The sequence below is a fragment of the Canis aureus genome, chromosome 4 (assembly GCF_053574225.1).
Source record: "Canis aureus isolate CA01 chromosome 4, VMU_Caureus_v.1.0, whole genome shotgun sequence".
In the NCBI taxonomy this organism is placed as follows: domain Eukaryota; kingdom Metazoa; phylum Chordata; class Mammalia; order Carnivora; family Canidae; genus Canis; species Canis aureus.
In genome coordinates this window covers 30,703,671-30,719,765 of record NC_135614.1, presented here as the reverse complement: position 1 = coordinate 30,719,765, position 16,095 = coordinate 30,703,671, and the positions used below count along the sequence as shown (strand labels likewise).

Sequence of the window (16,095 nt, the reverse complement as noted above, 5' to 3'; positions counted from 1 at the left end):
ACTATCCCTTGCCACCCCTTACAAAAACACATAAAATGACAGCCTTCCATACGCAGTACTTGGACCTTGCTTTTCCCCCTCTTAATCATATCTCAAAGTTTATTCCACATCGAGGTATAAAGAGCCTTCTTATTTTTAAATGGTTGCACAGTATTCCAAGGTACCGATGAATCATTTATCCAACTAAATTCTGAATGTCCACCCCTGCCAGGTGCTTCTCTAAGGCCCGAGGCCCCGGATGAGGAGGCCCTTCTGCTCAGAGGGCTCACGCTCCATACCAAGTGATGAAGCCTGAGGCTGTCTCCAAATGCAGTGTTGCAACACTCCAAACAGTGTTGCAGGGTCACCTCTTACACCGGCCGCATTTGTAAATCCATCTAGAGAACGTATTCTTCGAAGTGGCGTTTCTGGGTCATTTGGGCATTCGTACTTTTGATAAATGCTCACCCTTGGAGCTCTCCCACAAAAGGTGAAAGTAGGGGTAGTGCCTCCCATTTATTTTTTTTCTGCCCTCCAACATCCCTCCATTCACCCCTCACCTATCACACATTTATACACCTCAAGAGCCAACTTCCCCATCCATCACTTATTCATCTAGATGCCTGTCTGTCCATCTGTCCATCCATCCACTTATCTATGCATTCATCCAGACACCTCTCGTCTCCACGTGCCCACGTGTGCATCCTTCCTACTGACTCAAATACCTCGCAATGTCTAAAGTGTGCTGGATCCTATGCCACATCTATGCGCCATGGAGAGATTAAAATGAAATCTCTTGTACATTCAAGGCATTCCTCATCCAAGCTGGTATTCACTCCATATGGCCCAGTCCGGGGACTATTTGTTGAGCTCCTCCTGTAAGACGGGTGTCGGTCCACGCACCTGCCATAGGCCAGACATCGTTCCTATATCCCCATTTTGCAAATGAGGACACTGCGGCCCAGGGGCTTTAGTCACAGCCAGCTCTAGAATCTTGGCTTTCCATTACGACCTAAGCTTTGGGGCAGCGTGTGGGGAGGGGCCGGGGGTCCCCACTGGAGATTGCTGCCCACAGGTGTGTAGGGTATGTGTCATGGGAGAAGTGTCACTGCCCTCGCGACCTCTGTGGGCCCCCCAGGCAGGGGCTGAGTTTCTCCTCCTGAGTTTCCTTGTAGCGTCCCAGCCAGCCTGGCTCCAGCCTGGCTCCTCGAGGGCTCCTGGGGCCGGGGACAAACCGTGGTGCTCAGGGGCCAGCAGGGGGCGCTGTTGATGAAGCTAAGTACCAGAGGGTTAGAAACCTGCGCGGTGGGGCTCTCTCCTTAGGGCCCTCCTGTGCAGCGAGTCCCCCCCGGAGCGTCCCCACACGCAGGCATTTTGAGCCCACCTCTCTGGCTTTCTAGGCCTTGGATTCCCCATTTGTAGAGCAGGATGGTAAGTGGGGATTAGGTGGCCTTACAAGACCCTAAGTAGACTTTTCCCAGGACCGACGCAGCATTTTTATCTAGGGTCAGAGACCTAGTGGAGCCTTGAGTCAATGTTTGTTGAGTGACTGACTGACAGATGGTTTCTGGAAACCTAGGGGGCACTCGGTCCACTTTGGGAAGCCCGAGGCAGACATCAGGAACCTAGATCAACCCCAGCAGCCCCCTTGGCACCCAGAGGCACCAGGAGGCAGTTCTTTCTGCTGAGTGCCTCCCCCTCCCCACGCCCCAGCCTGGGCCTGGAATACTGGGAAGACCCAGAGGTGGGTGGCAGCTAGCAGGAAAGATATCACAGGTCACGGGAACAACTGCGTGTCCTATACGTCTTAACCTATAGAAGAACAAAATATGCAGCTGACTAAGGAGACACTCACAGGTGAGGTGACACTTTTAAACCGTTGAGATCAGTGGAAAATTTTGGTTACTAATACCAGGAATGGATGGAGTTGGCAGCTCCAGCCCCCAGAGAAAAAGGGTGAAGGCTTGGAAGGGTGCTGGGGGAGGGGAGGGGCAGCTCTTGGTGGGGCAGTCTGGAATCTTCCATTTGTCCTGTACCTGCCGTGTTTAGGCGGCAGGCCTGATTGCCTGCACTGCTGATTTACTGAATCTTACGAGGCTCGGGGAGGGGGAAGCAGCTGCCCGGGGTCACACAGCCGGGACGGTGTTGGGCTGAGAGTCAAACCTTCTGCCTTTCTAACCATCGGTGTGACTTTCTTTCCGCTCCTCCCGCACTGGACGTCAGAGCCTCCGGGAAGCTCCCCCTCAGGGCTGTGTCTGGGGCCAAGGACAAGTCCCCTCCTGCCACGCAGCCCCTCCAAACTCCTCCAGCTGCAAGGCCCTCCCGGGGCAGGAGGCGCGCTCGGCGGCCAGCAGAGGTCGCCGTCCGCCGCGGGAACAGGGCTGGGCCGCCGGTCCCTCCGGGCCCTGGGGCTTCTGGAAGCCTTCACAAGTGGCTGCGAGCCCTCCCAGCTGGAGGCGGCCTGGCCCCGGGGTGCACCCACGGCCTGGGCCCTTCCCCGCGGCCCGGCCTGCCCTGGGTGGGGGGTGGGCTCAGGCAGCCAGGTCCCCGGCCCTCCCTCCTGGTCTGAGCAGCCCCGTGCCCGGGCAAGGACAGCCAGTCAGCCTGCGGAGTCCGGGGCACCTGCTCGGAGACTTTCCCATCAGGCCTCAGTTCTCCTACCTGTGGAACAAGGCCGCCTCGGGCAGCCCTTCAAACGCCAACGACCTTAGGATTCGAGCTCCAGCTCGATGGAAAACTCTATCTCAACAAGGGCAGAAAGCCTGACTTCAAACTACGAAGCCTGTCTGTCCCAAGGCAGCCCCGGCAACTCTGGGGGGCAGAGGCTCTGGTCTGGGGGAGCCCAGGGTGGCAGGCACCACCACCCCCTCCTGGCCTAACGCAGCCTCGGTGTTCTCTGCTAGTGACACCTGAGTCAGTGTGGTCTCCTGACTCAGGTAAGTCTGGGAGGGCCAAGCTCCTGCGTTACGCTCCCCCCGCCCCCCCAGCAGAGCGCTGGCCGAGTTGGCTCTGGCGGGACCTAGCACAGAAGGCACCTTCGAGAGAAGTTAGCTGCTCTTCTGCACACACGGCTGCTCAGAATCAGAATGTTAAGAATGGAAAGGATACCGGGGACCCCCTGGTCCCACGCCCTGTGTGGCAGGATGGGCAGGGGGGGCAGAGGTCGAGAGAGGGCAGCACAAAGGGAGGCAAGGGCTGAGTGGGCCCGGCACCCATCTGAAAGCATCATGGGCCTGAAAGCATCATGGCCCTTGGCAGTTTCCTCCCTGGAAACGGGGAGCGGGGTGCTCTTAGCGGCCCCACAGAAATGTGGGGTGCTGAAGCCCTGGAGGCAGCTCCTTGTGGCGGTGGGCCAACATCAGCTCTACTACCATCAGGATGTTTTGTTTTGAGGGCAAACAAGTTAACTGGTACACTCAGCTCACAGGCACCCCGGGGGAGAGGCATTTGTAGATGTGCGTGCATGCTCACATACATATGTCCTTTTCTTGCACACACCAGTGCAGGTACACACACACACACATACTCCAGGGCTGGCCAGATGCACTTGAACACACACATCTGACAGCTTGCACAGGCAAGTGGCGGGGTCCCCAGGGGAGCTGTGTGAGCAGTGGTGTGCAGAAATGATTCAATCACCATGCACATCTGCAGCTCAGATCCCCCGGGGCGAGCAGTGCTGGCAGCAGGGGCAGGGAGGGGGGATGGCGCTTACCTACAGCCCGCGGAGCAGAGGCTGCATTCCAAGACATTGCCAGGGCCAGCAAGTTTGGGGCCCACCCGCTGCGCAGCCCGGTGGGAGAGCCCCGGGGCCCAGGCGACACATCCCAGCCAGCTCCTTTACCAGCTCTCAGAGAGAGGGCAGATTCAAGAAGGGCAGATGTCATGGGCCCTGGGTTTAGCAGTGACCTGCCAGCCTGGTATATGACAGTGTCAGCCAAGGTCCTCCTTGGCCGAGCCACCACCTCCCACGGGTTCCACCTGGGGCTGCTCCCTGCATCCAGGGCCATGCTCTGAAGATCACACCTCCCTGTCTTTGTCTCTGTTCCTCAGCCCAGAACCTCTAGCCTGGTACACCCATCACCTCCTTTGTTGGTCTCCCCTGGCAGAACCAGTCACTTCCAGTGACTGGCCCCCCAGTGTCCCAGTCATGCACCATCTTGGTGGTCCTAGACCAGTGGTCTGTCCTGGTATCTGTCTCCCCCATCAGCTGGGCTGTTTTCCAGTTATGGATCCCCAGACCCTAGCGTGGGCCCGGGTACCCAGCAGGTGCTCAGCAATGCTCATTAGATGGATGGACGGACATACACATGACCCACGGTGGCAAGAGCTGAAAACCTAATGACTTGGCCCTAATCAGAGGAACTCTGGCCTCGGGGAGACTCCCATTAACCCAGTCCAAAGCATCCCAGAGATTGATGCCTGTACCCCTGGTGGAATGAGGAGGGTTTTAGGTCATCTGCGGGCACAACTTTTACATGTCGCACTCACAGTAAAGCGCTTGGACTAGAACAATGATCACTGGTGAGTCTGTGGATGTCATTATTTAGGATGAGGTTAACTGGGGGAGCAGTGCAGACCTAGGGGATTAAAGAAACATTTTAAACATAGTATAAATGGGATGAAAGTGACTGAGGTGAGGAGCAGAAGCTCAGAGAGGCGCAGGAGCTGCCTGTGGTCACACAGCAGGTGGCTCCTCCCCTCCTTTGTAGCCTGCACCGGGGCACACTGCTTGGTGGCAGAGAAAGAGGGTGGTGGGGAAGCAAGGATGGTGAGGGGAGAGTGACTCTGCACCCTAGCTCAGGGAAACCAGGGGAGGGCAGAGGGACAGGAGATGGGAAGGGAAGAGGCAGCTCCAGGCAGCTGAGCAGGACCAGCTGCTTCCCATTCTTGGCCAGGCAGCCGGAGCAGGCCCTTGCCTCGGGCCAGTGTGAGGCCCCCCGGATAGGGGGTGGGCCCTGACAGTCAGACCTTCCTGGCTGAGAGGCTGTGGGAGGCCACTGTACCTCCCTGAGCCTGGGTTCTCATCTGTCAAACCGGAAGGTGCAGCCTTCTCCGCCCCACGGAGCTGAGGAGCCGAGAACGGGGAGTCACTTAGGAGACCGGGTTCTGCAAAGGGAAATTCTGATCCGGACAGCAGGTCTTCCAAACCCAGTTCCTCCCTCCCCAAGCCTGGGAGTGCCCCCATGCCAAGACTCGACGCGGCTCCAGCCTCCTGGCCGCACAGATGCTCTGGCTCGGCACTCGAAGCTTCTGGAAGGGTGGACCCGCTTCTCCCCATGACCCAACCTCTGAGCACCCACCCTCGTCAGCAGGAACACCCACGGCCAGTGGGGGGTGGTGGGACAACACGATGTGCCCCGGGTGTTCTAGCGCGGAGCTTCCTGAGGGCTGGCCCTGCAGGGCTGCCTGACAGCCTGTTCTGGAACCCAAATGCTGATCCAGAGGGAGGGCTCTCTGCCTTGGGAGAACATGTGTCAGTACGGCCCTGATAAAAGTGCCAGCCCAGTGTCCCAGCCCACAGCGTGCTGGGAATCCCAGCTGCACTGGGTGTGCCCCGTCCCCCTGGGGCTGTGATGACGCCCAGACCCTCCTGCCCCTCCCCCCCCCACTCCAAACCCACGACCTCAGGCTGAACTTGCTCTGACAGCTTCTCTCCCCAAAAGGCAAGGGAAGGCCAGATCCAATCCTGGACAGGGTCACTGGGTTTTTTCTGCCACCCGCCCCCCCTCCCCGGGGCCACTCTGCCTCTGCTCTTTGTCTGCTCAGGGTGGGAAGAGAACCTAAGTGAGCACCGATGTGGACATGGACGTGGACGTGGACGTCATTCGAATCCCGTGCACCCCAGAATCCCCCACCTGCTGAGGTGTTCCGGGGAGCAGTGCCACCACGAAGACGCTGGCGCTCCGAGAGGCCCCAGGGCCTGCTCGAAGTCATGCTACTAAGAGGCAGCCGTGCCAGGCCTCGAACCCTGCTCTGATAACAATCCCCGTGATGTTTTACTGCATCACACCCTCCACGGGGTCGTGCCAGGCCTTCCTCTAGTAGACATTTCCTTCCCTGGCCCTGATTGCCCTGTGTGTGAGGAGGGTCCCTGAGGAGGGCCGACGGCAGTGCGGATCCAGGGGGTCACGACTGAGGCTGGGTCACAATCCTGCCCCAGGACAGTGGTGCTCACACAGGGGCCTTCACCTGGCTCCGTCCTGAGGCTCTTGCTGGCAACCCTGAAGGCTCAGATGCCATGAGGTAGGGACACGGGAGCACGGGGACAGGCCTCTGAGGGCCCTTGGAGGCCAGGGGGCGGGATGCAGCAGGAGATGGGGCCAGGACCCCCGATCGCCAGCCGGAGCCCTCTAGAAGGCTGTAAACACCACGCAGATGTTCTTACGGTTCTGGCTCTAGAGACACAGAGACGTTCTCCACGGCCCTCTCTACCCCGGCTCCTCGAGGCTCCAGAACCACCGGCCTGCCACTTTGCAGGAGCTCCAGACATGGTCCAAGGAGAGCAGGCAGACGAGAGCAGCCGTGAAGGACCACGGGGCGGGGCCGGGGGGCAGGAGACTGCACCCCCCATGCCCACAGCAGGCACAGCCAGTCACCAGTACTCTTCCCATCGAACCCAGGCGTGGCAGCCAATCCTCGCACACCCCTCTGCCCGGCCTGCTGAACCACCCGGCACCGACACGTGAGAAGAGAACTTCCGGGCAGCCCTGTCTTTGAAAGGAGAGCGACCAGGCCCGGCCAAGGAGGGCCTAGCCTGGCGTCGCTACCCCAGCGAGGCAGGGGCAGAAATCTGCACCCAGACCGCTCAGTTTCTGACTCTGTTCCCTTTCCCCTAAACTGGAAGTCACAGCCAGGCTCTTTTGGAGCTCAGAGGCCACGAATGGACCACTCGGGCGAGCCAACATGTTTTAAGCAACTCTCTAGCCGCAGCTTCGCAGCAGCTTGTGAACCATTTTGCAGATGAGAAAATGAAGGCTCAGAATGGATGGGGCCTTTCTAGCCAGTCACTCAGGGAAGTGTGGCCGACCCAGGACAGTTTTTCCACCGCTCAGGCTTTTATGTTTACCAACTGTGTGTGCCTTCTCCTTTACTCAGTTGCTAGGGATGGTCAGATATATATATTTTTTAATTTCTTAAGAAATAAGAAGCTAGGGAAGGAGACAAAGGAATCAGAAAGCAGATACTTATTTGTACTTAAATTGGTAGATGATTAAAAAAACCCAAATAGTCCTTCAATCTAGAAACGATCTGGGCATGTGTTCAGGCCTATAGTTTTTTTTTTTTTAAGATTTTATTTATGGGGATCCCTGGGTGGCGCAGCGGTTTAGCGCCTGCCTTTGGCCCGGGGCATGATCCTGGAGGCCCGGGATCGAATCCCACGTTGGGCTCCTGGTGCATGGAGCCTGCTTCTCCCTCTGCCTGTGTCTCTGCCTCTCTCTCTCTCTCTGTGTGACTATCATAAATAAATAAAAATAAAAATAAAAAGATTTTATTTATGTAATCATGAGTGACACAGAGAGGGAGGCAGAGACACAGGCAGAGGGTGAAGCAGGCTCCATGCAGGGAACCCGATGCAGAATTCGATCCCAGGACTCCGGGGTCATGACCTGAGCCGAAGGCAGACTCTCAACCGCTGAGCCACCCGGGGGCCCCAAGGCCTATCCTAACATTTACAGATGAAGAAACAGGCCCACAGAAGGGGTAGAGGTGGGGGTGGAGTTGAAGCAGAACGCTGAGGACCCCACTCTGGGTCAGAGGTGGGGCCAGAGCTCACACCCAGGCCTCAGCAGCCCTAGCTGCCCTCAGCTCGACTCTCTCTGCCCCTCACCACGTCTAGGCACCCCCTGCAGACACAGGCCCTCGCTGTGGCCAGAGACGGCTCAAACGGGGGCCTGCTGGGGGAGCAGGGGCTCCTCCCCCACTGGCACCTGTGCTGTCCCTGCAGAAGCACCACGAAGTCCCCATGCTCCATGCAGAGATTCTCGGCATCCCAGCTGGCCTGCGGCTGGCACACCGACCCCACAAGTGTGCCCACTCCCCAGAAGGCCTGCAGAGCAGGGGGCGAGTCGGCTGGATCTGGTGCCTGCCATCTGATCTGTGCTTGGGGAGTGGGGGCCCAGAACCCTCCAGGCACAAACCGGGCATCCCACAGGGCAACCTGAAAACACGTTTCCTGGATGTCTGCTAAGAGACAAAATTCACACTAGGTGTTCCGAAGCCGCACGCTGACACGCACGCTCTCGCTGTGCACAGCGCTCCACAGTTTAGAGAGCACTGGCGTCGCAGCCTCCTCCTGGCCCATGTCACCACATCTTAACACGGGCGGGAGAGCTTAGCCGTCAAGGTCACCAGGCTGCCTGGGTTCAAATTCTGGCTCTGCCACTGGCCAGCTTCTGTGACATGCGGCAAAATGCTACCCTCTCCGTGCCTCAGGCTCCCCACCTGTAAAAAGGAAGCAGTCCTACCAGTGTCTGTTCTCGGGGGCTGCTGTGTTCACCGAGTCAGGGAACAGCCAGCACTCAGCACAGCCCGAGCTCACGGAGCACTGGCTCCGCACAAGGCCCAGGTGGGCCTTATCGTCTGTCTCCATCAGGCAGGAGGAAACCAGGGCCGGAGAGGAGCTGGTGACTCGCCGGGCGGGCGGGTGGGCGGCTGGTGGTAAATGCCACCGCCCTAGACACGAAAGAGCTTCAACCTTTCTTTTTCTTTTTAGACTTATTCAAAAAAAAAAAATCTAGTTTTTATATCTAGTTTTAAATCTAGTTGCAGCAACATCTGAGGCAGAAGTTCAGCGTTTGCAACAACAAAAGGGGTTGTGCTCAGGACGAGGGGGTGGTGAGGGGCTGCTCCTTCTGCTTGCTCTCACACAGGCAGCCCTGGGAACCACCCCACGGGCGCAAGGCCTGGCCTCCGAGGACGTGGGGGGCTGAGGTATCCCCATGCCAGGTTGGGGAGCTGGAGGGATCTGTCCCAGGGCAAAGGCAAGTCACGGAAAGTTCCAGATGGAAGGCAGGATCAGGACGGCGCTTCACAACGCGTGAGCTGAGCTCTGTTCCTCCCAGGCAGGAGCCTAGACGGCTGTGTGCAGTCCACCCTGGTGGGCAGTGTCCCTGCCCGAGGTAGGGGGACGAGAGGGAAAACACTGCCTATTCTGGGCAAACAGAGAGCGGAGCCCTGCATGCCCGGGACGAGGCTGCCCGATGTCTGTTCCTCAGAAACGGGGCCCTTGAGATCCTCCCTAAACAAAGTGTCCTCTGGTCTGATTAGTTGGAGGAGAGCTGTGTACCTCCCTCGCTGGGAGATCGTGAAAGCACTCGATGTGAGGACCTTGAAGAACTCGGTTTTTCCCAAAGTTACTAGACTGCAAACCACTTTTTTTTTTTTTTCCCACTAAACACATTTTAAAATCCCATAGAACTAGTTTTCCCAGGAACCGGCTCTGAGAAATTCTGGCTGTAGGGTAGAGGCCAGACAGCAGGAAGAGGCTGGAGAGGCAGATGGTGGGGGGGGTGGCGGTGGGGGAGGTCAGAAACTGAAGTGCCTGTGGGAAGAGAAGCCACAGGACACCTGCGTGAAGATAGGAACCCCCACCCCACCCCACCCCCCTGAGGACTGGGGCCCTGATTCTGGATCCAGCAGCCACCGCCAGCATGGTACACCCAACCGGCCTGGAGCCTGAGGCCTGAGGCGGGGGTGGCTCAGCCTGCCCACCCCCAGCAGGCCTGGCCCAGGTCGGGAGAGCTGCCTGGGCCAGGGCAAAGGCCAGAGCTGGAAGGTCACATGAGCTGCCTGAGGCAGAGAGACTGGCTCCTCCTCGGCCCCACCCAAGACAAGAACTGCCAAGGGAGGGCACGGGCCAAGGTGGCCAAGGAGGCCAGAGTTCAGAGAATCCCTGAGGCCATGGGGGTGGGGAGCCCGCTGGCACCCACTCAGGAACCTCTGTTCCTCGTTGTGAATAATGCTGAGAACAAAACGGGTCTCCTTAAGTATCTACTGGGTGTCCGGAGGCACACATGGCCTTCTAGGTGGATTATCTTTATGACCATATAACCCCAGGTGGAGTGATTAGCGCCATCTACAGATGTGAACATGAAGACAGGAAATGACGAAGGAACTGGCCCAAGATCACAAAATGGTAGAGTGGGGATCTGAACCCGCATCTGTCAGACTTGGAAGCCCAGCATCCATCTCCCTGTGCACCATAGAGGGGGCTTTGCAGATGGCCCGGAACAGGCCTTCACGTCGGTCATGCCCCAGGATGCTGTCCTGTGCTGGCTTGCACCTGCAGCACCCAGCCCAGAGTGGGAATGTGGACAAGAGGTCCATTATCGGGGGGCTCCTGGCCGTGGACACACAGCCTGCCTCTCTGGGCCTGTTTTCTCAGCCCCTGAAGGATGGACCTGATTGAGATGTCACAGGCTTCCCCAAGCACCCCTAAACCCTGAGGGTGGCCGAGGGCATCAGCATGCAGTGAGCACTCACCCTGCACCTGGCCCTTTCACACACGTTACCTCACTTAATTTTCACACTGACCCAAGGAGTTGGGCATCATTGCTCAGACTTGACAGATGAGGAAACTGAGGGCCAGAGAGGTTATGTAACTTGCCTAAGGTCACATAGCAGGGCAGTGGAGTTGCTGGGATGGGGACCTGGGGTTGACACACTTCAAAGGCCTCCCCAGCCGGAGGTAGGGCTAAAACAGAGTACAGGAGAGGGATCCCCACCAGGCGTGGGTCCATGCCACCATGTGACCACAGCACTCGGCCCTTGGCCTGTCTGGCTTTGGCAAAATGGGGGTGGGTAAGATGGTTCCTAAGGCATTTTCTTTTCTTTTTAAAAAGATTTTATTTATTTATTCATGAGAGACACGCAGAGAGAGGCAGAGACACAGGCAGAGGGAGGCTCGCTGCAGGGAGCCCGATGCGGGACTCGATCCCAGGACTCTGGGATCACGACCTGAGGCAAATGCAGACATTCAACCACTGAGCCACCCAGGTGCTCCTCCTAAGGCATTTTCTGGCTTTAATGTGCTGGCAGGAGGCTGGGGGAAGGAAGGATTTAAAAAAAAAAAAAAAAAGTGAGATGACATCCCTGCATTCTAGGAACCCAGAATCCAGGTGAAGGCTGATGAGCTACACCAACCCCACCAACCCACCTGCTGGCAGCACACACCCCGAGGGCCAAACCATGGGACTGAGCAGAGGGCTAAGGCGCGAGGGTAGCTAGGACAGGGCAGGGCAGGCCGGTCTCATTTCAGAAACACACCCGCATGACCAGTCCCTTTCTGACCAGGCCTGGCCAGTCAGGCTGGGAGGGTGGCATCAGGGTCGTTCTTAAGGGAGAGGGTACTGAGATGGAGTAGGGCGCTCACAATTCATCTGCTTTTTAATTAACTCGCCCTGCTGCCTTAAGTGATTCCCTGCTTACGCTCATTCTTTTGAAAATTCCAAAGTGCTATTTCTGACCTGTGATTTACTATTGCCGTACGTCTCTATAAGCAGTGTTTTAGCTTAAGTGGCAGTTGCATATTAATTACAAAGTTAATTATGTGCTGTGTAATCATGCTGTAATTCATTAGTTTACTCTACACTCCTAGAGCCTCATGCTAATAGGAAGATCTGACAGGGGGTTTCAGGAGTCACCAAGAAAGACCTGATGAAAATCCAGTGTGGGGCCGAAGAGGACTTGACACCCCATCGAAATGGCTCCTCAGGACCCACTTGCTCAACCTGAGACCTGGGGCCGGGTCTTGAGCCTCTTGAGGCTGTTCTCGGGGACAGAGTGCTGTGCCCTCACCGTCCAGGGCTCTAAAGGCACGCGGCCCCAGAGTGCAAGCTGCCTGCAAACCCCCCTCCGCTGAGGATGGTGGAAAACCCAGCCGGCTCCTGTTTTTCTCTCCTACCCCGCGGAAGTGCAAGGACAGGAACAGAATTTGTTTAAAATTACTTACGGAACAGAGCATCACTTCTAGGTGGAAAATTAACTGCTCAATCACCAAAACAAGGTGGCCCTATGAGCAGTGAGAGGGGGGTGGCCCTGGCAGGGGCCTTAGGGGGAGGCAGGTCTGAGGCAGTTGTTCAGAGGGGGAGACCCAGGCCCAAGAGGGGGTAAGGAGGTGTCTGGGATTTGGAGCAAGGTCTCTTCACATTCTCTCCCCTCTCTACTGTATCCCCCAAAGCATTTGGGGCTCTTGAAAGTGAACGCTGGCCACCTTTCTCTCTCCCTCCTTCCCTGGCTTGGCTTTGCCTCCTAATAGGATGATGCACGGGGTCACTGCGGCCTGGCTGGGAGTCCTGACTCCACTGCTTGGACAATCTCAAGATTCTGAGACTCAGGTGCCTCACCTGTGTGGCTGGGTGAGGGCTCCCCGCCTCCCTGCACGGGGTCAGAAGACGAATGGGAAGGAAATGTGGGCACTCGAGACCTTGCCTCTATCTGACCGCTCTAGGTCCTCCCAGAGGATTCTTTTCTAAGAGCCATCCCTGCCTGGGCCCTGAGTTGTCAGCCGCTGAGGAACCACCCATGACCCTCCAATGCCATTTAAAAGTCAGTGTGAAGAAAGCCAGGCCTGCTGTATCCTCCCCACCACCCTTCAAATCTGCAGATCAAATTTCAAGCCGTGAGGGGACACGAAGGCTGTGACCTATCCCGGACATAGCGATCTGGTGGCTGAGACCCTCTGCTTTCCAAATATAAACCTGCTTGTTTTATTTCTGCTGACAGCTGAACGAAAAAAAAAATGTGGAAGTCCTTCCCCTTCTGGCTCCAGTCAACAAGAGAAGGACTCAGAGCCCCAGCTGGCATGGGAGGAAGATAAATAAGAAAAAACAAAACATGTCCTTGTGCTACAGTGGAATGTTTAAAAAAGAGGTGAAAAGCACAAGGTCAGGGGCAGATTTCATTTTCTATCATTTCAGCAGGCTCAGGGAGGAGGCGGGATGCTGCCGACTAGACAGTTTCGGGGGAATCAGTTTTGGAGGGAACTCGTTTTTTGGGAGGTGGGGGGTAGGGAGGGTGTCTTAACAGCCAAAGCACTGTGGTTTCCTTTCCAGGGAACACATTGGTTTCCCTGGCAACAGAGAAGTCCAGCCTCCAAAGTTCTGCCGGGAGACCAAGGCTTGGCCCGGGATGCTCCCAACAATTACCCGCGGCCAAGGCCTCACCGTGCTGCTCGCCTGGGCCGTGAGCTGGGGGGTGGGGGGAGTGGGGAGAGATGCAAATACTGGGCACAGTGCGGCCCCCTTCGCTTCCCCCTGCACGTGTGCAAGCAGCTACTCATCCTCAGATCACTGCCTCCTAGGGCTTGAGGACGGAACAGGTAAAAATGGCAGAAACCACCTGGAAACTAGCCTGCGTGCGGCAGCACCCGAGGACCCCAAGGTAGTGGTGAAGGCTCTAGGGTGGGCGGCCTAGGGACCAGCAAGGCCGCGCCTCTGTCCGTGGCTGGCACGGGGCAACTGTACGGGAAGAGAGCTCATCTCCCTCCATCCAGGGTCACTCAAAAGCGGCTTCACGGGTACCTCATGGATTTTAGGGTCCATGTCCCCAGAGTGGAACATTTAAACACCTGGTGGGGGAAGACTGCCTCGGTCTTCCGAGGTGTGGGAGGGGGTGGGAGTAGGTGGGGGAAAGGAGAGGAGGCAGATAGGCCCTGCCATCGCATTAGAGTACTTATCTGGCCGCTGGGCGCTGTGCTAAGTGCTCCGCACACATTATTTCATTTAATTTGCCCTCTACTTGCCCGGCGAAGCAGGCGCAGTTATTCCTCGCTGGAGGGGACTGAAGGGTCAAGTGATCTGCCCAAGGCCACCCGTCAGTGAGTGGCAGAGCTGGGAGCCACACCTGCCAGCCTCCAGGCCGATTCTTGGGACAGGGATGGGGACAGGAGAGGGGCTCCAGCTGGAGACTTCTTCCCTTGCCGGCAGAAGGGAGACAGAGGTTCCAGAACTCACTCCTCTGCTCCCCTCTGCCTCCAAACACTCCCTGGGAAGACAGGCCCTAGAAGCAGAGCCACCTGGGGGCCCCGAATCAGGGGTAGACACGGCCCCGGCTGCCACGCCCCGAGGCCCTGATACGGTGTCCTTCATGAGCTTCATCTCCCTTGTGCCCAGAACAGCTCTGCGGAGTCGGTAGTAACGGTCCCTGCGTTCACAAAGCTACCAGGAGGGAGGGCAGGGTTCAAGCCCTCGCCTGACACCTATGGCTCTTAACTAACAATGAGGATGGTGACGAACAGCCACGCCTGCCTGAGCTCATACGACGTGCCTGTTGTGATTAAAGCACTCTACTCCGCTTAACTTATTTTGTGCCGCGGCCATCCTATGAAGCGCATGCTATGATTGGCTCCGTTTCGCCGATGTGGAAACTGAGGCATGCAGCTCTATAAGCAATGTGGCTAGGGAGGCATAGGGCCAAGGTTTGGACCCAGCCAGGCAGGCTCTTGAGCTCACACTAGTAACCCACATGATGCACTGTTTCTCCAGCCACTGGGACATCCTGCCTCCCAGCCTCGAGCCCTTGATTCTGGATGATTCTGGGATCCTGTAAGGCTAGGCAGTAGCTGGGCACCTGGGATTTTCCCTTCTTAGAGCTCAGCTCCCCCAAGAGCTCCTTCTCCCAGCCTAGGGAAAGGCAGGCAGGACCTGGACCGCATTTCTGCACGTGTGTGTGAGCATGTGCGCACGCGTGCGTGCGTGTGTGTGTGTGTGTGTGTGTGTGCGCGTCTCAGGCCCACACTGTAGCCGGGTGTGCATGCAGCTGATTTATAACCCTCAGAGAAAACAGAATTGCAAATCTCACCCACAAATCTTCCCTATCGAGGTACTTGTGACAGGCAGACACGCCGTGAATTCCCAAGAACAGGCAGGCCTTCCCCCAGCCTTGGCTCCCTCATGCTCCGGCTCCTGACACGGGCCAGGTTGGGCTGGCCACCCAGTCCAGGGAGTGGCGGCCGACCCAGTGGCCCAGTCCCACTCATCAGAAGTGCAGGCTCCTGAGCTGTCCCAGGAGGGCCAGGCTGCTCTCTCTCCCTGCGGGCCCCGCACCATGCCAGCCCTCACACCCCACTCCTGGCAGTCACGTGGTGAGTAGGGACCGTTAGCGCCTGCTGAACCAAGAAGGGGGACCCTAGCAGACGCCCAGTGAACATGCGTTGTTCACCTCATCGTTCTGTGCTAAGAGCTTTAGGTTCGTCTCATCTCCAGCAAGGCCCCAGAGAGGTTGCGTGACTTGGGCTCGGACCCCGATGCCAGCAGCCTGATTCTAAGGCCTGTGCTGGGAACCGATCCACTGTGTTCCCTCAAATCTTCAAAACCATTTGGGGTCCTTGGGCCCCGTTCCTGGCACATGGACATTCACTCCATTTCCTTCCAGAGTGGATAATGGGGGACCCAGGTTTGGGTCTGGTTGGGGTCATCCACTGGTGGGTGAACCATCGGGAGGGGTTTCCAGCATCTGTGTACCCTGAACCAAGGCTGTCATAGTCCAGGCCTGTGTCACACCGTTCCCTGTAAACCCAGCTCCAGGGGGCACTGGGATGGCCGAGCAGAAAGGGACACGGCTCTGTTTGTCCCACCTTCCCCAGCAGCTGGCATGGTGGCTGTGACACACACCACTGGACCACGGGGCCTGGCGCTTGGGCCTAAGTGGAGGTCTGGGACGGCCCCGTCTCTTCTCTGCCCCACCCCCAATGAGCGGTGTGGGGTGTGCAGGGCCAGGAGGAGCGGCCACCCGGGGGGTGGGGCAGCGGAGGGCCAGGGTAGCCTGGTCTGCCTCCGCTGCAGTCTCTTGGGTGATCCAGGCTAGTCCACCGCCCTTTCTGAGCCGTGTCTCTAGCTGGAAGATGGGTTTGGTTTGCCTATGTGATACCTGGGAGGATTAAGTTAAATGAATATGAGAGAATCTGTGACTCTTGAGAGGCTATGCACACACGCGCACACGCGCACACGCACACACACAGCCGGGGTGACACTGGGTTACAGAAATCCCCACCCGGCCCCAGAAGCACTCCACAGCAGGCCACCCTTTCCGTGAGGTGTCTCTTGGGGTTGGCATCAGGGTGAGAGGCCCGGCTCCTCCTCCTGCAGTTCAGACTCCCTCAGTCCCAAACCTATA

The 16,095-nt window shown here is 57.6% G+C and overlaps 1 protein-coding gene and 1 long non-coding RNA gene across 7 annotated transcripts in view; one reads left to right on the top strand and one right to left on the bottom strand.

Moving 5' to 3' along the window:
* Positions 1–16,095, bottom strand: part of ZMIZ1 (zinc finger MIZ-type containing 1) — a 230,700-nt gene that overhangs the window by 109,807 nt on the left and 104,798 nt on the right. The gene's annotated exons all lie outside the window — the stretch shown is intronic.
* LOC144311840 (uncharacterized) lies at positions 13,061–14,279 on the top strand. Its single transcript, XR_013377342.1, has 2 exons — positions 13,061–13,300; positions 14,094–14,279. It is a non-coding gene; the product is annotated as an uncharacterized LOC144311840 (long non-coding RNA).